This window comes from Acipenser ruthenus, chromosome 17 (assembly GCF_902713425.1).
Source record: "Acipenser ruthenus chromosome 17, fAciRut3.2 maternal haplotype, whole genome shotgun sequence".
NCBI classification, from domain to species: domain Eukaryota; kingdom Metazoa; phylum Chordata; class Actinopteri; order Acipenseriformes; family Acipenseridae; genus Acipenser; species Acipenser ruthenus.
In genome coordinates, this window is record NC_081205.1 from 11,972,401 (window position 1) to 11,995,385 (window position 22,985).

The following is a 22,985-nucleotide window of genomic DNA, read 5'->3' on the forward strand; positions in this document are numbered from 1 at the left end:
TTGTCGAGGATTTGTGGCACACTCTACAACCCGGTTTCTCAGAGACGTCGGATTCAGTGGCCAAGAGTTGCGTCGCACAGTGAAGAACTTATCTGAAGCAGCAGAGAGGAGCAGCAACTGGCTGTGGTTGAGACGGAAAGATTCTGGCTGGGGACAGGTAAGTAAGCTGGGCTGAGTTGAGTGGGGGACGGAGGGGGGTGATGCTGGGACGCCAGAATCACCGTCGAGCCCTCTTGAGGTGTCGTGGGCTAGTCGACGAAACACTGAGGATGGAAGGTGCCCACTTGAAAACCCCAGAGATGTACCCTACTTAGCTCAATCCAGACGGTTGTCATGCTGATGCGCTGGGGAGGCCGCACTTTGGTTGATCCCCGGAGCCAGCATCGCAGCCGTTGTGTGTGCTGATGCGCCAGGGAGGCAAAATAAGCTGATCCCTGGAGCCAGCATTACACTTCAGCCATTAACACCAGACAGAAGGATATCTACATCATCATATGGAAGGAAACGTAAATGGATGGAGACGCATATGGATCACATTAGTTTACTGTAAAGCTACGTCTTAGTTGGTGCTTATCTTGGCGAGAGCCGAGTTCAAATCAGCATGAATTTTTAACATCTACTCTCGTGTAATGGAAATCTTAATCTATCGCAGATGAATCAACTACAAGCTGTGCAGCTTCACTATTTGCTGTACGGGACGCGTCGTGTCGCAGCACTTTTGACTGCGCAAAGTGGTCACAGCTGTTGTTCACACTTTAAATACAGATTGCATTCGCAAAATTGGATACATTTACATTTAAAGTAAATGTGCTGAGATTGTACCTCTTATCAAGAGGTTTTAAAAGCGACATCGTTGGTACATCCGTCCTCTCAACCAACAGGGAAACCCGAAAGGGAGAATTTCAAACATTTGTCGCACTGAGACCCTCGACTCTTACAAGAAATGATGTCGGAGTCTGAAGTCTGTACGGTAAAGTTTTGTACTCTAAAGTAACATTTAAACTTGCCAGCAGTCAAAAGCAAGTCTTTATATTATTGGTTCTGGTGTACTATTTAAAAGCTCTTGTGTATGTTGATGTAGCTAAACCTACATTTGGACAACTTTCCGTGAATTCTTGTTTTTTTGCCGCACCTTGCCAGTAAAATTAACTAAAAAGTACTGCATCAAAATCATAGCCTTATAACAAACTAATTAGACCAATGTCTGATTTTATTCATGTTTTCATCGTATAGCACAGATTCATAGAGGTGTTTTTTGTTAAGCTTTCATTTCAGTTAGAAGTTAAAATATTTACCCTTTGCAGGGATATGGAGGAATGCAGTACAGTGTGCATAGAGCTGATGCAGGCAGGGATATGGAGGAATCCAGTACAGTGTGCAGAGAGCTGATTCAGGCAGGGACATTGAGGATTGCAGTAAAGTGTGCACTGAGCTGATTCAGGCAGGGATATGAAGGAATGCAGTACAGTGTGCAGAGATCTGATTCAGGCAGGGATATGGAGGAATGCAGTACCGTGTGCAGAGCTGATTTAGGAAGCAATATGGAGGAATTCAATATAGTGTGCAGAGAGCTGATTCAGGCAGGGACATTGAGGATTGCAGTAAAGTGAGCACTGAGCTGATTCAGGCAGGGATATGAAGGAATGCAGTACAGTGTGCAGAGATCTGATTCAGGCAGGGATATGGAGGAATGCAGTACCGTGTGCAGAGCTGATTTAGGAAGCAATATGGAGGAATGCAGTACAGTGTGCAGAGAGCTGATTCAGACAGAGATATGGAGGAATGCAGTACCGTGTGCAGAGCTGATTTAGGAAGCAATATGGAGGAATTCAATATAGTGTGCAGAGAGCTGATTCAGGCAGGGACATTGAGGATTGCAGTAAAGTGAGCACTGAGCTGATTCAGGCAGGGATATGAAGGAATGCAGTACAGTGTGCAGAGATCTGATTCAGGCAGGGATATGGAGGAATGCAGTACAATGTGCAGTGCTGATTCAGGCAGGGATATAGAGGAATGCAGTACAGTGTGCAGAGCTGATTCAGGCAGGGATATGGAGGAATGCAGTACAGTGTGCAGAGCTGATTCAGGCAGGGATATGGAGGAATGCAGTACAGTGTGCAGGTAGCTGATTCAGGCAGGGATATGGAGGAATGCAGTACAGTGTGCAGAGCTGATTCAGGCAGGGATATGGAGGAATGCAGTACAGTGTGCAGGTAGCTGATTCAGGCAGGGATATGGAGGAATGCAGTACAGTGTGCAGAGCTGATTCAGGCAGGGATATAGAATGCAGTACAGTGTGCAGAGCTGATTCAGGCAGGGATATGGAGGAATGCAGTACAGTGTGCAGAGCTGATTCAGGCAGGGATATAGAGGAATGCAGTACAGTGTGCAGAGCTGATTCAGGCAGGGATATGGAGGAATGCAGTACAGTGTGCAGAGCTGATTCAGGCAGGGATATGGAGGAATGCAGTACAGTGTGCAGGTAGCTGATTCAGGCAGGGATATGGAGGAATGCAGTACAGTGTGCAGAGCTGATTCAGGCAGGGATATGGAGGAAAGCAGTACAGTGTGCAGACCTAATTCAGGCAGGAAAATAGAGGAATGCAGTACAGTGTGCAGAGCTGATTCAGGCTGCGATATGGAGAAATGCAGTACAATGTGCAGAGATCTGATTCAGGCAGGGATATGGAGGAATGCAGTACAATGTGCAGAGAGCTGATTCAGGCTGGGACATGGAGGAATGCAGTACAGTGTGCAGAGTTGATTCAGGCAGGTATATGGAGGAATGCAGTACTGTGTGCAGAGCTGATTCAGGCAGCGATATGGAGGAATGCAGTACAATGTGCAGAGAGCTGATTCAGGCGGGGACATGGAGGAATGCAGTACAGTGTGGAGAGCTGTTTTAGGAAGCAATATGGTGGAATGCAGTACAGTGTGCAGAGAGCTGATTCAGACAGGGATATGGAGGAATGCAGTACCGTGTGCAGAGAGCTGATTCAGGCAGGGATATGAAGGAATGCATTACCGTGTACAGAGATCTGATTCATGCAGGGATATGGAGGAAGGCAGTACAGTGAGCAGAGAGCGGATTCAGGCAGGGATATGGAGGAATGTAGTACAGTGTGCAGAGAGCTGATTCAGGCAGTGATATGAAGGAATGCATTACCGTGTACAGAGAGCTGATTCATGCAGGGATATAGAGGAAGGCAGTACAGTGAGCAGAGAGCGGATTCAGGCAGGGATATGGAGAAATGCAGTACAGTGTGCAGAGAGCTGATTCAAGCAGGGATATGGAGGAATCCAGTACAGTGTGCAGAGAGCTGATTCAAGCAGGGATATGGAGGAATGCAGTACAGTGTGCAGAGAGCGGATTCAGACAGGGATATGGAGGAATGCAGTACAGTGTGCAAAGATCTGATTCAGGCAGGGATATGAAGAAAAGCAGTACAGTGTGCAGAGCTGATTCAGGCAGGGATATGGAGGAATGCAGTACAGTGTGCAGTGCTGACTCAGGCAGGCATATGGAGAAATGCAGTACAGTGTGCAGTGAGCTGATTCAGGCAGGGATATGGAGGAATGCAGTACAGTGTGCAGAGATCTGATTCAGACAGGGATATGAAGAAATGCAGTACAGTGTGCAGAGCTGATTCATTCAGGGATATAGAGGAATGCACTACAATGTGCATAGCTGATTCGGGGAGGGATATGGAGGAATGCAGTAAAATGTGAAGAGCTGATTCAGGTAGGGATATGGAGGAATGCAGTACAGTGTGCAGAGCTGATTCAGGCAGGGATATTGAGGAATGCAGTACAGTGTGCAGTGCTGACTCAGGCAGGCATATGGAGAAATGCAGTACAGTGTGCAGTGAGCTGATTCAGGCAGGGATATGGAGGAATGCAGTACAGTGTGCAGAGATCTGATTCAGACAGGGATATGGAGGAATGCAGTACAGTGTGCACAGAATTGACTCAGGCAGGGATATGGAGGAATGCAGTACAGTGTGCAGAGAGCTGACCCAGGCTGGGAAATGGAGGAATGTAATACAGTGTGCAGGGAGCTGATTCAGGCACTTGGTTGATGGCAGGTGCTTCTGTCTGGCTCTGATTCCTTCAGGAAATTTGGAAATCAGCAGGAAGTTTATTTCTATGAATGTTCCACAATCTAGAGAATGCATACCATAGTTTATTTCTTGGCCAACCAATTTATCTTTTTTCATTTATATATTTTGGAAAAGTTCTTTTCTGTAAATTCATATTCACGCTTTTAAAAATATTGAGTTTCTGCTTGGTTCACACCAATACTACTGTGGTTAGCCGCTGCCATGGTGTATCGCCCCCTTGTGGAAAATATCTGAAGTTCTTCACCACTGCCTAGATCGAACTAAGGAGATCAAGAATCCACCAAATTGTCTAAAATATAACCTAAACGTATCAAATTAAAACAACAGCAGTAGAAACGCTTACAAAAAATAGAATAATAATAAAATGATGTATTTATTACAGTTAAGTGGCCGATACATAAATATGGTTTCCATGGTGTAATGGTTATCACTCATGACTTTCAATCCTGTGATCTGAGTTCAAATCCCCGTAGGACAATCATTTTAGCATTATTATTCTTAAGATATTAAAAAGTGTTTCATCGAGCTGACGTTTCTATAAGAACATAAGAACATAAGAAAGTTTACAAACGAGAGGAGGCCATTCAGCCCATCTTGCTCGTTTGGTTGTTAGTAGCTTAATGATCCCAGAATCTCATCAAGCAGCTTCTTGAAGCATCCCAGGGTGTCAGCTTCAACAACATTACAGGGGAGTTTGTGCCACACCCTCACAATTCTCTGTGTAAAAAATGCGCGTCCTATTTTCTGTTCTGAATGCCCCTTTATCTCATCTCCATTTGTGAGCCCTGGTCCTTGTTTCTTTTTTCAGGTCAAATAAGTCCCCTGGGTTGACATTGTCTATACCTTTTAGGATTTTGAATGTTTGAATCAGATCGCCGCGTAGTCTTCTTTGTTCAAGACTGTATAGATTCAATTCTTTTAGCCTGTCTGCATACGACATGCCTTTTAAACCCGGGATAATTTTGGTTGCTCTTCTTTGCACTCTTTCTAGAGCAGCAATATCATTTTTGTAACGAGGTGACCAGAACTGAACACAATATTCTAGGTGAGGTCTTACTAATGCATTGCAGAGTTTTAACATTACTTCCCTTGATTTAAATTCAACACTTCTCACAATATATCCGAGCATCTTGTTAGCCTTTTTTATAGCTTCCCCACATTGTCTAGATGAAGACATTTCTGAGTCAACATAAACTCCTAGGTCTTTTTCATAGTTCCCTTCTTCAATTTCACTATCTCCCATATGATATTTATAATGCACATTTTTATTGCCCGCATGCAATACTTTACACTTTTCTCTATTAAATTTCATTTGCCATGTGTCTGCCCAATTCTGAATGCTGTCTAGATCATTTTGAATGACCTTTGCTGCTTCAACAGTGTTTGCCACTCCTCCTATTTTTGTGTCGTCTGCAAATTTAACTTTTTGTTTGCTTACTATACCAGAATCTAAATCATTAATGTAGATCAGGAATAGCAGAGGACTTAATACTGATCCCTGTGGTACACCACTGGTTACCTCGCTCCATTTTGAGTTTCACATGGAGTTATATGGTAATCTTGGGTATTGGTGAAGGCGTGGTTGAGCTTTAATGTACACTTCCAATTTCCCTTTGCTAAAATAAATCCCTTTGAGAACGAAAACCAGCGGTCCAGAGAAGCTGCTTATCTGCCTTTTGTACGCATTAAAAAAATGTGAAACACGCACTCAGTTTACCATTACCATGTCAGGAGGCTACTTTGACACTGCTCAGCAAACAAGTAACCTAACTTTCCAACACCACAACCATTGTAAACACACAGCAATGTGCAGATGTATTTTAAGATGTTAATTTACAGTCCACTGTGCCAGCCAGTATTTTAGAGTCATACTGATCATGCCTCTTTCAACTGATCAACTCTTACACATGTGGTACATCCGAGTAACTATTTAGAAAACTATTCATAACTTCCAGTTACCCAACCCAGCAAAACCAGCCGACAAATTAAAATAAACGAGGAACAAACAACACTTTGTACAAGTCATTCATTTATTCTTTACAGATTGCTTCAATGCAGCCAGCCTTCATATCCTGGCATCACCTTCAATCAAACTCCTCGCGTCGGCTTCGCTTCACTGCAGTGTGCATTTTCTTTTGCTGCAGGCGTTCTCAGTTCATTTTGTCCATCCTGAAAAGAGAAACAATGTTAATTTGCTCTGGAGGCAAATTGTAAGGTTACGGCATCTCTGATCAAATAGTTTGTAAACATGAAGACAACTGGATATGGGAAAATGAGCATGAAGCTAATATCTGTTATCATCCAAAATCCAAGAAGTGACGCCAATATCACAACCCTCTTAGAGCAGAGTGCGGTTAGATTGTTTGCTACGGGAAGGATCAGCATCTGAAATAGTATAATTGAGGGCTAGTGCATTGCTGTGTCGTGGTACAAGGTAATGCTCCCAGTTTTAAATGAGCTCTTGGCAGCCCTGATCAGATCCTGGTGTCACAGGAAGATTACCTGTAGCGTCGGAGAGCCACGTCTTCTTGGGAAGGCTGCCTGTGTTTCACGCTGGCAGCAGCGATCATGTCTCGGATCTTCTGCAAACAGTCAGACAGATTGCGCATCTGGTACCGGCTCACTTCCGAGGTGACGATCAGCTCCCCACTTCTGTTTATTCGGTTTGTATGCTGAGATGCAAAATAAATCAATAAAAACATAACTAACAGGGTTTTAACAGCCAGTTCTGAGGCCTGACCTATTACATGTAGTGCTCAAAACAGTAGAACATATTAAAGTCCCTGATATTTATTTACTTACAAAAAAAAAGTATACACACCTCCTCAATTTTGTAAATGTCCCAGTGTCACGCAGCTGTGTACTATGTCACGCTGCTATCCCCTGATGTATGCAATTCGTGGTATTTTTTTGTAAGTAAAACTAAGGCTACGATTTTGTCACAGAGGTCATGGAAATCCTGAAAATCGTGAATTTGAATGTAGTCTTGGACGCCTGAAAATAGATGTGAAACACATTTGATGAGGCGCTTCCTTTATTTCCGTTAAAAAATGTACTGAAAATACTAATCTGTGTAGGTCAGCGAATGAGATAACTGAGCGAGCAAGTATGTAAATGGGTGACAGCTAAAAGAAAAACAATTGTGAGAGCTGTTTTCTGTAAAGAAAGAACAACAATGCATCGGAGAACAGAAGTTTTCCAACTTAGAGGCTCTTTTTACAACATTCTATTTCTGAATCGTGGAAAACTCGAAATCCTGGTTCACTCTAAAGTAACATTTAAACTTGCCAGCAGTCAAAAGCAAGTCTTTATATTATTGGTTCTGGTGTACTATTTAAATGCTCTTGTGTATGTTGATGTAGCTAAACCTACATTTGGACAACTTTCCGTGAATTCTTGTTTTTTTGCCGCACCTTGCCTGTAAAACGAACTAAAAAGTACTGCATCAAAATCATAGCCTTATAACAAACTAATTAGACCAATGTCTGACTTTATTCATGTTTTCATCGTATAGCACAGATTCATAGAGGTGTTTCTTGTTAAGCTTTCATTTCAGTTACAAGTTACAATATTTACCCTTTACACACCAGCTGTTAGTTAACTTTCACATTTCTTCAATGTTATTAGCAGTCAGCTCCAGTGAATATGTAATCTTAGTATTGATGTTACCTGAGAAATAATCTTTTGTCGCACATCTTCAGGAATCCAATCAGCTGTTTGTATGTGGAACCGGACTTCAGCTTGTGTGTTTACTAGAACAAAATGTGAAAAATGTACTAGAACACAACAGTAGCTGACTCTCTATAACCTGTGATGTTGTTGCCTGTCTAGTTAACTCTGTGGAGAATGCTTCCCCACAACAGTGCTCCTGATCACCGTGTACATTAAACATGCTTGTGAATATTTTAACAAAGACTTCCATTTCCATACCTTTATTAACATTCTGGCCCCCAGGGCCACTGCTTCGACAGTAGGTAATGGTGAGGCGATCTACACAAAAACAAAAGGTGCACGTCAGTAAACATGCTTCACAATAACATGCTTTATAAAAAGTAGTAATTCAATGCAACACTATTATGTCATAGCAGTGAAGGATGGGGGATTGTGATACAGTCTGAACGAAGACAAGCTTTTCCAAACTAGTCTGGACTTATTACAGTTTTTAAAGCTCTGGATTCCCGGATCCAAGTCATTGTAAACATATTCGGCTGCTTTCACAGCCCGATTAAAACCAATCTTGGACTGTGTAATGTTACCCTGGGAAAGGTAGTCCAAGATTAGTGCTAATTAAAACAATCGCAGTAGAAACGCTTACACACACAAACAAAAAAAAAAAAAAGCGAATAATAAAATGATGTATTTATTACAGTTACGTGGCCAAGGCGTAAATATGGGTTCCATGGTGTAATGATTAGCACTCTGGACGCTGAATCCAGCGATCCGAGTTCAAATCTCGGTGGGACCTTCGTTTTAGTGCATTATTATTCTTAAGTTATTAAAAAGTGTTTCATCGAACTGACGTTTCTCAGTTCGTTAAATACTGTTAAATTCACTGCAAAGTTGTGGGATGGCACCTTTTAGCCATAAAATCTAAAGTATAAAACCCTCAGAAATACTTTTATTTGCTTTTGTCTGCTTTTGCAACCTGTACTGAAAAATCCAAGGTGACCGTAAAAAGCTTGCAGAGTACAGTACAGGTAAAAAGGTAAAGCGTTAATAATTTTTTTTTGGGTTGCCTTTCATTCTGTATTTAGCGATAGTCAGGCACACAAATATGAACAAGAACGATAGGTTGCGGATGCAACCCCGGTTCCCTGAAAGAGAAAATAACCATCAACATGAGATATTGCCGTCAGGCAGCACCGGTAGGCTGAGCTTTTATAGCAAAGCTGCCGATAGGCCCCCACGCCAGCTGCAGTGTAAGCCCGCCCCCCTGGGAGCTTACTTAACTGCGCGCGCGGGGATGCACTTCCTCTTTTGCTCTTCAGGCCGTGAAGGCCTCCAGAGCGACCTCGCAGCTTGATGGTTATTTTCTCTTTCAGGGAACCGGGGTTGCATCCGCAACCTATCGTTCCCTTTCAAGTCGAAAATAACCATCAACATGGGATACAGTGAACCCTAGCTGTCGCGAGGGAGGATTCTCGGCAGTAGGACAGACTTACGTCATAACGCAACTGCGTAGGCAGTACATCTAGGCATATGCGGAGCTGCGCCTCAGCGTCTATGCTCGTAATGACACCTGTCTTAAAGGTGGAACAGTCAACACCATGCTATCAACCACTCTATACGTCCGCATCCTGAGGCGTCGTAGAGTGTAAAACAGATGCTCCAAACAGTGGAGCAGAGGAATCCAGTACATTTAACCTGTAAAACCTCATGAAAGTATGCGGCGTAGCCCAACTGGCTGCCGTGCAAATATCAGACACCGGCACCCCTCGAAAGAGGGCCCAGGATGTCGCCATACCTTTGGTAGAATGCGCCTTCAACTGCCCTAGTGGTGGAAGGCCTGCAGATTCATACGCTAATTTAATAGCATCCACTATCCAGTGGGAAAGGCGCTGTTTAGACAGCGGCTGACCCAAAGATCTAGAACCATGGCATATGAACAACTGTTCTGTCTGCCTCACAGTCTTTGTACGGTCAATATAACACCTCAATGCCCTCACGGGGCAGAGCATGTGTAACCGCTCTTCCTCTGGGGAAGAAAAAGGAGGAGGATGGAACGCCATCAACTCGACTGACTGGTTCATGTGGAACGGGGATATAACCTTTGGTAAAAAGGCCGGATTAGGGCGCATGGAGACCTTAGAACCGTCTCCTGCAAAACGAGTACAAGAAGGATGCACTGAAAGTGCATGTAACTCGCTCACGCGTTTTGCTGATACCACAGCCAGCAAAAATGCAGTCTTAATAGATATGAGCTTCATATCCACGCTGTGGAGAGGCTCAAACGGTGCCTTGGTAAGGGCTTCTAGCACCACATCAAGGCTCCACGACGGTAAACTGGTCGTTCTTGGAGGCCGCAAGCGTCTTGCGCCTTTCAGAAACTGAGATGCCAAAAAATGGCAACCAGGTGATAAACCGTCAATGCGTACATGACAAGCCGAAATGGCGGCTAAATACACTTTAAGTGTAGAAGGAGATTTCCCTTCATCCAGCAGTTTCTGCAGAAACTGCAATATTACTGCCATAGGACAGGAGACTGGGTCGTGGCTCTCAGCCAGACACCAACTCTGAAACAACTGCCACTTATACGCATACTGCGACCTAGTAGAGGGCACTCTCGCACTCTGGATGGTCGATATAGATGCGCTCTACCACCCGAGGGTGAAGACGCCATTCGCCCACAAGAGGACCTCCTCTGGACAGGAGATCCGCTGCGTAATTGACTCTGCCCGGCAGATGAACTGCACGCAGAGAGGCTAAACGCGGTTGAGCCCAGAGCAACAGCCGCGTTACCATCCGGTGAAGACCGGTGGACCGCAATCCGCCCTGGCGATTGATATACGCCACTACTGTGGTGTTGTCTGACCGCACTAACACGTGCTTGTCTAGAAGCACTGGCAAGAAGTGCCGAAGGGCGAGGTCCACTGCTCTGAGTTCCAGAGCGTTGATGTGGGCTGACCTCCAGGGTCCTGACCACACTCCACGGGTCCCTGTCCCGTTCCAGACTGCCCCCCAACCTTGGTTGGAAGCGTCGGTCGTGATAACTTCCCTTCGGAAGATGGGACCCAAGCGCACGCCCTGGCGGATGTTCGACTGAACTTTCCACCAGCGTAATGCTTCCCAGCAGGTTCGGGATACCCTCAACCTGCGGTGCTTGTCTCTCCGCGGGTGCAACGCGAAGGCATTGAACCAGGCCTGCAGAGGTCTCTGGTGTAGTAAGCCCAAAGGAAGGGCTTGCGAGGCGGCAGCCATCAACCCCAGCATGCGCTGACAGAGCTCCATGCTGACTGTTTCTCTCAACCTGAATAGGGAGAGACACCGCTCTAATGAGGCAACTCTTTGTGTCGATAGGGTCGCTGCCATGGACACTGAGTCCAGATGCAGACCCAAAAACTCGGTCTGTTGGCTGGGCACGAGGCGGCTCTTGTCTGGATTGACCTTCAGACCTAGCTGCTGAAGATGGTCTGTAACCATCACTGTGTGCTGTGCCAGCTGCTCCTTTGACTGCGCGCAGACGAGCCAGTCGTCCAGATAGTTCAGCAGTCGGACGCCTTGAGCCCGCAAAGGAGCTAAAATGGCGTCCATACACTTCGAAAAGGTTCGAGGAGCTAGAGACAGGCCGAATGGCAGGACGCAAAACTCGTAGACCCTGCTCTGGAATGCGAATCGTAGATACTTCGTGTGACCCGGATAGATGGGAACGTGAAAGTACGCATCTGTCAGATCTATGGTGGTAAACCAGTCGCCCTGCCGGACAGACTGGACAATGTGCCTGTGCGTGAGCATCTTGAACGACAACACCCGTAGGTATTTGTTCAGTACACGCAGGTCTAGAATAGGGCGGAGCCCGCCGTCCTTCTTTGGCACAAGGAAGTACTTGGAGTAGAACCCCTGGTCGGTCAGAGCAGGGTCTACTAGTTGAATGGCACGCTTCCTGAGCAATGCCTGTATTTCCACATTCAGAGCTGAGGACTGAACCACGTCCTTCACCACAGTTACCACCACCCCCCTGAAGGGGGGGGGGGTTTAACCGGAACTGAAGGGTGTACCCGGTGAGTATAGTTTTGCGCACCCAGATATCGCTGGTGCATTGTTGCCAAAACAGAAGCTGTGGAACAGTGTAGGGTTGGGCTAATGGCTGCCTGGTTTTCTCAGGGCTGCTTAGGCTTCGCTCGCTCACGAGGGGCCTGGCCAGAGCCACGAGGGCGTGGTCTGCCGCCTCCTCTAGGTCGCCACCCTGTGCGCTGCGGTCGTCCCCTTGGGATTTGGCCACGCGCTGCTGTATCCGCCGGGGAGGTCTTAGTACCCCCTGGACGGGGCTGGTGTTGCGGTGGTGTTCTACGCCACTGATGTTCTTGTGGGCGTTTGACCTGGAAAGGCCTACGCGGCCATATTGTAGCCAACTGCTGTGATGCCTCTCTAGCCTTAGCTGAGCTTTGCAGCATCTCTTCCACCGCTGTGCCAAATGTGTGCCCCGGTGTAATTGGGGCATCCAACAAGGGAGCTTTGTCATGCTCCTCGACTCTCGCCTGCGAGAGCCAGAGCTGTCGTCTGGCCACCACCAGAGACGCGATGCTCCTGCCCTGGGCCCGCGCGTTAAGCTGGGCTAGCTTGACCAGCAGCTGGGCAACTAGCCCCAACTCCACTCTCAGAGACACCGAAGGGTAGTCTGGGAGATCCTTTATTAGCGCAGCCTGATAAACTGAGAGGAGGCTGGCCAGATTGGACAGCCTAACTGCCTCTGTAGCCGCCGAATAGCCCCTCTTGAGGTGCACCTCAGTGATCCTGCACTGCTTGTTAGGGCAGGTGGGGTCTTTCACCAACCCAGAGAGTGTTGGTGACTTCACCAACGCTGCGAACGCAGCGCCAACTGGCGGAAATGACGCCAGACCCGCTTCACTCGCACCTTGCATGGTAAAGGCAGCCGCCTTACGCGAGGTTGCCGGGGCGGAGGCTGGAGTCCCCCAAGTGGACTGCACCTCCTTAACAAAGTCTGGGAAGGCCGGAAGCATCCTAGACTGCTGGCCCTGTGCCAAAGGCGACTCAAAAAGAGAGCGCCTAGGTTCTTCAGTGGCAGGCCATTCTAAGCCCAGGTGGCGAGTCGCCCGCTCTACTAGGGACCATAAAGAGTCATCTACGCCTACCTCCATCTCAGACTCTGAGTGGTGGGACGTGAGCTCTGCCTCCACACTATCCTCTCCGTGGAGAGGCTCACCCTCTGATGCATCTCGAGAGATAGCATCCACGTCCCATGCGTCCTGTTGCGCAACTGGAACGGACAGGGGTTGTGGTAGGATGATCGGCTGGTTGACAGCTGGTCTGACTGGCTCCTCTGCGGCCCGAGCTGTGGCCAGGGACATGAGCAGCGATTGCTGCCCCATCATAAGGTCCATAAACTGAGACATCTTATTAGTAAGCTCAGTTACACCACCTCGCCTGTCGCGACGAGGAGAACGGGAACGTCCTCTCCTTTGGGGCGATCTAGAGCGGGATCTCGAGATCTGACGGGAGCGTTCGCCGCGAGGACAAGGGCCTCGCCTTACAGAAAGGCTGTGGGAGCGGTCTCTCTTGCGCCTAACGTCAGGAGATCGTTGACCAGGGGTAACCTGGGAAGGCGAACTCCTGGAAAAAGGCAGCTTCGCTGGCGGGGAAGCCAAAGAAGGCTGCGGGGCGGAAAGGGTGTGTGACGACCCAGATGAAGGGGAGCGATCCCCGACTGCTCTCCTCGCCCTATGACGCAGAGTGCGCGTCTGAAAGCTTGCACATAACGTGCAAAAGGCTTTGTCTGCCAAAGCAGATGCCGCATGCTCCGGCCCCAGACAGGACACGCAGTCCTCATGCGGGTCATTAGCCGGTAACTTCGTCCCACAGGTGACACAGCGGTGAAATGACATGGTGCAGCACGTTGTATGCCGAAGCGTACCGTGCCAGTAATAGGAGCGTCGAGCGTTAAGCACTGAGCACCAAGCGAACAGCTTTAAGGTGCGTTGAGGCGCGTGCACCAAGCACTGAAAAGGCAAACGCCAAGTGCGTGCACTGAAGCACCGAGCGTCGAGGTGCGTGCACCAAAGGTGCGTGCACCGAGCACCGAGTGTCGAGGTGCGTGCACCGAGGCACCGAGCACCGAGCGTCGAGGTACGTGCACCGAGGCACCGAGCGTCGAGGCGCGTGCACCAAGGCACCGAGCACCGAGCGTTGAGGCGCGTGCACCGAGGCACCGAGCACCGAGCGTCGAGGTGCATGCACCGAGGCACCGAGCACCGAGCGTCGAGGTGCGTGCACCGAGGCACCGAGCACCGAGCGTCGAGGTGCGTGCACCGACGCACCGAGCGTCGAGGTGCGTGCACCGAGGCACCGAGCACCGAGCGTCGAGGTGCGTGCACCGAGGCACCGAGCACCGAGCGTCGAGGTGCGTGCACCGAGGCACCGAGCACCGAGCGTCGAGGTGCGTGCACCGAAGCACCGAGCACCGAGTGTCGAGGTGCGTGCACCGACGCACCGAGCACCGAGCGTCGACGTGCGTGCACCGAGGCACCGAGCACCGAGCGTCGAGGTGCGTGCACCGAGGCACCGAGCACCGAGCTTCGAGGTGCGTGCACAGACGCACCGAGCACCAAGCGTCGAGGTGCGTGCACCGAGCACCGAGCGTCGAGGTGCGTGCACAGGTGCGTTGCGTGCACTGAGCCCAAGCACTAGGCGCCGAAGCGCTACACCAGGCGCCTAAGCGCTGACACCGAAAGTGTCTGTGTGTCTGAGTCTCGAAAGACAAGGTGTTGTGTTGCTTATAAGGGCAACAGTTAATGCACTTGGTGGTCGTCTTCCTTATACTGTATGGGAAAAAAACTTTTTTTTTTTTTTTTTTTTTTCTTTTGTTTGGACGCTGCAGCAGACACTACGTATAGTGTAAAACAGTGGGGCTATACTCAATAGCAGCCACGTGGGGGTAGAACGCGCCGCGGTGGGGGGGGAGACTGCAATGCAGGCTGCACGCACACACACACACACACGCGGTCTTGCCTAAGCAAGACCGAGGCTGCAATAATGCGCGTGGCCTAAGGCCAACGCAACACGCGTCCCAAACAATATACAATAAAAAATATATATAACAATATATATACACAAAAAACCCAAATAATAAATATAATAAAATTATATATTATAATAATAACAATAAGAAAAGGAAGACGGGAGACCACGAAGACGCGATGCCAAAGCAAAGCGAAAGGAAAATATATATAAAAGAAATATATATAATCCTAATAACACAATAACTGAAATAAACTCAGAGAAGGGGTAATTAACCAGCTTCTCAAGCGTAAAGATTATCGAGTACAATCAGTTAACAAGCTCTATTATCTATTACCTACCGTATCAAGGCTGAAGACAAAAGAGGAAGTGCATACCCGCGCGCGCAGTTAAGTAAGCTCCCAGGGGGGCGGGCTTACACTGCAGCTATATTGCTATAAAAGCTCAGCCTACCAGTGCTGCCTGACGGCAATATCTCATGTTGATGGTTATTTTCGACGTGAAAGGGAACGGCATTTTCTTTAGTAGCCCCAGTGGCCTAATGGATAAGGCACTGGCCTCCTAAGCCAGGGATTGTGGGTTCGAGTCCCATCTGGGGTGTAACGTGTATGTTTTTTTTTTTTCTCACGACTGTTTTATAATAAACTTTCCAAACGTTTCCCCTCTCTTCAGCTATTATTCATCAAAATAAATAAACATATATTTCAACATGGTTAGCGTCAGTAACCATTTTGACACGGTGTCTGGTAAAGGCAATTTAACCTTACCACCCTAAAGTAACGTTAACCGCTATGATTAAATAGTAGTCCATTATATTAATTAATTTAACAGTATCTTATTAAACATTTGACAAATGAGCAAAAGCAGAGTGGCGCAGCGGAAGCGTGCTGGGCCCTTAACCCAGAGGTCGATGGATCGAAACCATCCTCTGCTAGCTTTTTTTTGTCAGTTTGTATTTCAGCCGCTTTTATATATATTTCATATTAACAATCACATACCGGTATGTATTGTTTATAAAACCATTACTTCACAGAAGCGTCAGTCAATTCCATTTGTGCCCTGAGTACGAGGGGCGGGGCATCACTCAGCAAAAGGAAAATAACAGACAAGAGGCAGCGCCAATTGGGTAAGCACATAGCTTTAGGGTATGGGCGGGGCTACTGGCTGCTTTTTTAATTCCGTACCTCTTTGGGACTGTGGTAGTGCTGTACTTGTTTGCTTTGTTATGAAAAAATATTTCGTTGATACTGTAGTACAAACTACGCTAATTATAGATGAAAGTATTTAAGTAAACGCTCTCTTTTGGTGAAAGACCGCGTGGCCTAATGGATAAGGCGTCTGACTTCGAATCAGAAGATTGAGGGTTCGAGTCCCTTCGTGGTCGGTTTTTTTTTTATTTTAGATTTTATTTATTAATTGTGTAACTTGTATTTCAGATCAAATAATACAATCTAAGTCAGTGTACATGTTTCTGCGTTTTAAAAAGTGATATAGGCTCTTTTCCTTTGGTGTGGTAAGGAAAATAATTTAACTTAAATATAGAAATATGTTCTACATCAGTGTGATCTCGTTAGAAATGTACCTAATGTATAGTCCAGTATATGTCAAATGATCAATTCCTTACGTAGATTCCTTCTATCGCAGGTGAATCAACTACAAGCTGTGCAGCTTCACTATTTGCTGTACGGGACGCGTCGTGTCGCAGCACTTTTGACTGCGCAAAGTGGTCACAGCTGTTGTTCACACTTTAAATACAGATTGCATTCGCAAAATTGGATACATTTACATTTAAAGTAAATGTGCTGAGTTTGTACCTCTTATCAAGAGGTTTTAAAAGCGACATCGTTGGTACATCCGTCCTCTCAACCAACAGGGAACCCGAAAGGGAGAATTTCAAACATTTGTCGCACTGAGACCCTCGACTCTGACCAGAAATGATGTCGGAGTCTGAAGTCTGGACGGTAAAGTTTTGTACTCTAAAGTAACATTTAAACTTGCCAGCAGTCAAAAGCAAGTCTTTATATTATTGGTTCTGGTGTACTATTTAAAAGCTCTTGTGTATGTTGATGTAGCTAAACCTACATTTGGACAACTTTCCGTGAATTCTTGTTTTTTTGCCGCACCTTGCCAGTAAAACGAACTAAAAAGTACTGCATCAAAATCATAGCCTTATAACAAACTAATTAGACCAATGTCTGATTTTATTCATGTTTTCATCGTATAGCACAGATTCGTAGAGGTGTTTTTTGTTAAGCTTTCATTTCAGTTAGAAGTTAAAATATTTACCCTTTACACACCAGCTGTTAGTTAACTTTCACATTTCTTCAATGTTATTAGCAGTCAGCTCCAGTGAATATGTAATCTTAGTATTGATGTTACCTGAGAAATAATCTTTTGTCGCACATCTTCAGGAATCCAATCAGCTGTTTGTATGTGGAACCGGACTTCAGCTTGTGTGTTTACTAGAACAAAATGTGAAAAATGTACTATAACACAACAGTAGCTGACTCTCTGTAACCTGTGATGTTGTTGCCTGTCTAGTTAACTCTGTGGAGAATGCTTCCCCACAACAGTGCTCCTGATCACCCTGTACATTAAACATGCTTGTGAATATTTTAACAAAGACTTCCATTTCCATACCTTTATTAACATTCTGGCCTCCAGGGCCACTGCTTCGACAGTAGGTAATGGTGAGGCGATCTACACAAAAACAAAAGGTGCACGTCAGTAAACATGCTTCACAATAACATGCTTTATAAAAAGTAGTAATTCAATGCAACACTATTATGTCATAGCAGTGAAGGATGGGGGATTGTGATACAGTCTGAACGAAGACAAGCTTTTCCAAACTAGTCTGGACTTATTACAGTTTTTAATGCTCTGGATTCCCGGATCCAAGTCATTGTAAACATATTCGGCTGCTTTCACAGCCCGATTAAAACCAATCTTGGACTGTGTAATGTTACCCTGGGTAAGGTAGTCCAAGATTAGTGCTAATTAAAACAATCGCAGTAGAAACTCTTACACACACAACAACAACAAAAAGAATAATAATAAAATGATGTATTTATTACAGTTACGTGGCCAAGGCGTAAATATGGGTTCCATGGTGTAATGGTTAGCACTCTGGACTCTGAATCCAGCGATCCGAGTTCAAATCTCGGTGGGACCTTCGTTTCAGTGCATTATTATTCTTAAGTTATTAAAAAGTGTTTCGTCGAACTGACGTTTCTATCATAATAAATGCTGAGAAATTCACTGCAAAGTTGTGGGATGGCACCTTTTAGCCATAAAATCTAAAGTATAAAACCCTCAGAAATACTTTTATTTGCTTTTGTCTGCTTTTGCAACCTGTACTGAAAAATCCGAGGTGACCATAAAAAGCTTGCAGAGTACAGTACAGGTAAAAAGGTAAAGCGTTAATTTTTTTTTGGGGTTACCTTCCATTCTGTATTTAGCGATAGTCAGGCACACAAATATGAGCAAGAACGGCATTTTCTTTAGGAGCCCCAGTGGCCTAATGGATAAGGCACTGACCTCCTAAGCCAGGGATTGTGGGTTCGAGTCCCATCTGGGGTGTAACGTGTATGTTTTTTTTTCTCACGACTGTTTTATAATAAACTTTCCAGACGTTTCCCCTCTCTTCAGCTATTATTCATCAAAATAAATAAACATATATTTCAACATGGTTAGCGTCAGTAACCATTTAAACACGGTGTCTGGTAAAGGCAATTTAACCTTACCACCCTAAAGTAACGTTAACCGCTATGATTAAATAGTAGTCCATTATATTAATTAATTTAACAGTATCTTATTAAACATTTGACAACTGAGCAAAAGCAGAGTGGCGCAGCGGAAGCGTGCTGGGCCCATAACCCAGAGGTCGATGGATCGAAACCATCCTCTGCTAGATTTTTTTTGTCAGTTTGTATTTCAGCCGCTTTTATATATATTTCATATTAACAATCACATACCGGTATGTATTGTTTATAAAACCATTACTTCACAGAAGCGTCAGTCAATTCCATTTGTGCCCTGAGTACGAGGGGCGGGGCATCACTCAGCAATAGGAAAATAACAGACAAGAGGCAGCGCCAATTGGGTAAGCACATAGCTTTAGGGTATGGGCGGGGCTACTGGCTGCTTTTTTAATTCCGTACCTCTTTGGGACTGTGGTAGTTCTGTACTTGTTTGCTTTGTTATGAAAAAATATTTCGTTGATATTAGTAGTAATAGTACTATAGCTTATGTCAAAAGTCTAATTTATGACCCTTTTGACCTTTTTTTGACCTTATAGGTATGAATTTATGAATATATAATGAGGGGCATGGATTTATGAATATATAATGAGGGGCGGGGATTTTATATAAACATTTGGAATATGGGTAATGATATATATATATATATATATATATATATATATATATATATATATATATATATATATATAAATCAGCCCTTTGTATTTAATAAGTGCTTATAAACATTAAATATTTATAATTTTTTTTTTTTTTTTTTTTTTTTTAAAGGGGCATGTCTGGGCATGTTTTTCAGACCTCATAAAAAGGAGGAAAATATTTTGCCAACTTATTAGAGTGTTACACAAGATGTCTCATACCGTTGTTAGTTGCTGCTCAGAGAAAGTGGATCTTGAGGATTGGGAAATGTCTGAACTTATAAAAGCTTTTAAAAAAATGCACATTAGCCCCTCCACAGATACAAAAGAAACTACGGCTTGTAAAAAAAGTTTCAAGAGAGAGTCCAAGCATGGGGCCTTCAAGCATTCTTCCCAAGGATCGTCTGTGTACTGTACAATCTCCTCTGTGGACTGAACTGAAAACAAACATCAATGAGAGAGAGAGAGGGGCGGATGTAATAGGGTAACTCTGAAAACGCCCACAGGGGCGGCGCCTCAAGGACCACCCATTCAAGGATCTCTGATAGGTCATCTCAAAGGATCCCCCGCGGTGCCTGAGGCGTCAACACCCTCATAGGCCGAAAACTAATCTTGGGGAGCATACTAAAGGGGCTCCCCACATGTCCTTTTGATTGAAGGAGTCTGACACCATGGCTTCTGCAAACTTTAGATACTTCTCTGAAAATGCCGTTCTTGAACCTTGCGATCTTGAGATGGATTGGACCAGTGAAGAAATGACACAGCTTATAAAAGACTTTGAAAATGTCCCGCTCCTCAATCCTGCAGAGTCTGACGACGTTGACGGGGGCCTAGGCATCTCTTTTGAAAAAGTATTAAAGATCTCTATGCGTCTCGTGGCTTCTCTATTGGAAGTGATCATTGACCGTGATATGGTGAAAAATTGCCGGGGTTGTGAAATTGACCACCCGAGCCAACTGAGACACAGCTGCCTTTTTGATGCGGCCCCCAATTATTTTGATCAACATTTTGAAGAAATACTAGAAAAAATACACATCCCGTGGCTGAAGCTTCTGATAGCTAAAGCTCTAGCGTGTTTCAATTTTCATCCGTCTTTAACAAAACTTCAGAAACTGGTGGAAGATATTTTAACAGAGCTAAGACCAGAACACAGCATTAGACGTAAACTGATTCATCTACAAGAAACCCTGGATGACAAGACCCGAGACATTGTTAACAAAATTACCAAAGCTTTCTACCATCGCAGTTTTACTAACCCGCGCGCGCCATTAGCATATTACGGGGCCTGTGACTTTGAAAATGGGGAACGTCCAGACTCCAGCAAAACTGAGGAAAACCATGGAGGGGCTGTTGTTTGAGTTATTAGCTGAGAAAGTGGCTTGCAAGAGACTCTTTCAAAACCTGATCCCCGTAAATGTAAAAATGTTTAGCAATTTAAAAAGTGTAACTGATTTAATCCGTAAAGATATTGATACTAAAGAATGGTCAGAGTTGGTAATTACCCATGTAAAACACTGTAAACCCTTAAATGCATTTTTAATGAATATATTACCTATAATGTTTGATGAAATAGAAGATTGCAAATGTACACATATCCTTGTTTTGTATGCTTATGTGACTGATGTATGTTTTTATAACATGGCCAGGTTTTTAAGAGATGAAGATATATCAATAGTTGTGCAAAATGTCGTGGATTATTTAGTGACTAATCATGAATGTTTGTGTAAAAACTTTATAGCTCTTCTAAAATGTCCTAATCTTCTTGATAAACTGTGAATAAAACTTTTGAACGTCCCACATGTCTCTGAAGTGTTATGATAACCTTTGAATAAAAAACTTTTTGAAAGTCATATTGTTCTCAGTTGTGTTATTTTGGTTAAAGATGACACACCAGCGTATGAAAAAAATATACTACGATCCCTCAAATCCTGGAGGTTTAGGGGGTTTACAGACTCTTCAAAGAGCTCTGAGGTCTGATGGACCTAAAGTCTCTGAGAGGGTCGTAACTGACTTTTTATCAGAGCAAGACTCATATACGTTGCATAAGCCCTCTAAAATAACCTTTAAAAGAAACACTGTATTTGTATCTAATATCGACACACAGTGGCAAGCTGATTTAGTGGATATGTCTAGCTTGTCAAAAGAAAATGGAGGTTATAAGTACATGTTAACATGTATAGATATCTTATCCAAATATGCATGGGTCTTACCATTGAAAAATAAGTCATCTAAGATGGTGACAGAGGCGTTCAAGAGGATCATCGGCGCTGGTAGGAAACCTAAAAAACTACAAACTGATAAAGGGGCCGAATTTCTAAACAAAGCATTTCAGAACATGCTAAAAAAACATAATATTCTACACTTTACCACGGGGAATGAACTAAAAGCATCTATTGTTGAGAGATACAACAGGACTCTTAAAACAAGAATGTGGAAATATTTCACCGCTTTTAACACGCATAAGTATATGGATAAACTACAAGAAATGGTACATGCATATAACAACTCCTTCCACCGTAGTATTCAAATGAAACCTTCAGAAGTTAATGAAGATAATTCATTTAAAGTGTTTAAAACTTTATACTCTAAGAAGAAAAGCCCTAAACATATAAAGTTTAAGTTTGCCGTCGGTGACAGCGTAAGAATTTCAAAGTTAAGAGCTCCCTTTATAAAAGGATATGAACAGACGTTTACATCAGAGATTTTTACTATAACAGAATGTATACCAAGATTTCCACCGGTGTATAAACTATGTGATTATGATGGAGAGCCTATAATGGGCACATTTTATGAACCAGAATTACAGAAAATAAATGTTAAGACTGATAGGCTGTTTAGGATAGAGAAGATAGTTGCCGAGAAAAAGGAAAATGGTAAAAAGTCTTATCTCATAAAATGGGCCGGTTGGCCTGAAAAATTTAACAGTTGGGTCGCAGAGCAGCAGGTGGTGGATCTAAAGAGTTAACAAGTACAGAGTGTATTTAATTACACTTAAAACATTATTCAAGATGTCTCAAGACTCTTTTTATGTAACTCTGCCTAGTAATGCTTCACAGGAGGTTTTCCCTAAAAATGCAATATCAAATTTTACTATCAAATTGGTTAAAACATTGAATCTACCGGGAAAATGGGAAGTTTGCTTAGCAGAGATTCAATATCCCCATACCTGGGATAATATTAGCCTTAAAGACAGCACTTTTATTACCAATGATATAGAAAATGCGATAAAACGTGAATATACTATACCAGAAGGATATTATGAGACCCTTCAGGATGTAATAACGACCATGAACGATGTCCTGCTCGGAAAAGGACTAGATCAGAAAGGTGACAAGACTCCCGATGAACAAAATAATAATGATTTGAAATTATTCTATAAACCTATAGAAAGACGAATTTATATAAAAAGTACTAAACCGTATATGCTTTTTACCAAAGAACACCTCGGACAAATGTTGGGATTTCGTGAGACTATAAAGGGTGAAACTATTAGCCTATTAGGTCCTATTGAGGCTAAAGTGTATTCTGCTTATTTGAGGACCAACTACCCAGCTGACATCAGAGCGGGATTTTATACCCTGTATGTCTATACTGATATCATTACACATCAAGCCGTTGGAGATAGTTACGTGCCTCTTCTAAGATGTGTTCCTATTAAAGGCAAAAACAACGATATAATCACGGTAACTTACGACAGACCTCATTATGTGCCACTCAGCAAGACCACCTTTGACACATTAACTATACAAATTAAGACGGACCAAAACAAGTTAGTG

General features: G+C 44.4%; 5 non-coding genes and 1 pseudogene across 5 annotated transcripts; 5 read left to right on the forward strand and 1 right to left on the reverse strand.

Annotated features, from left to right (window-relative positions):
• Positions 1-6,139: 6,139 nt before the first annotated feature.
• Positions 6,140-8,103, reverse strand: LOC131697892 (large ribosomal subunit protein mL62-like; annotated as a pseudogene).
• Positions 8,104-8,514: 411 nt separating this feature from the next.
• trnaq-cug (transfer RNA glutamine (anticodon CUG)) lies at positions 8,515-8,586 on the forward strand. Its single transcript has one exon. It is a non-coding gene; the product is annotated as a tRNA-Gln (tRNA).
• A 6,754-nt stretch (positions 8,587-15,340) lies between these two features.
• On the forward strand, positions 15,341-15,413 carry trnar-ccu (transfer RNA arginine (anticodon CCU)). Its single transcript has one exon. It is a non-coding gene; the product is annotated as a tRNA-Arg (tRNA).
• A 711-nt stretch (positions 15,414-16,124) lies between these two features.
• trnar-ucg (transfer RNA arginine (anticodon UCG)) lies at positions 16,125-16,197 on the forward strand. Its single transcript has one exon. It is a non-coding gene; the product is annotated as a tRNA-Arg (tRNA).
• A 1,716-nt stretch (positions 16,198-17,913) lies between these two features.
• trnaq-cug (transfer RNA glutamine (anticodon CUG)) lies at positions 17,914-17,985 on the forward strand. Its single transcript has one exon. It is a non-coding gene; the product is annotated as a tRNA-Gln (tRNA).
• Positions 17,986-18,319: 334 nt separating this feature from the next.
• trnar-ccu (transfer RNA arginine (anticodon CCU)) lies at positions 18,320-18,392 on the forward strand. The gene has a single exon. It is a non-coding gene; the product is annotated as a tRNA-Arg (tRNA).
• The last annotated feature ends 4,593 nt before the right edge of the window (positions 18,393-22,985 follow it).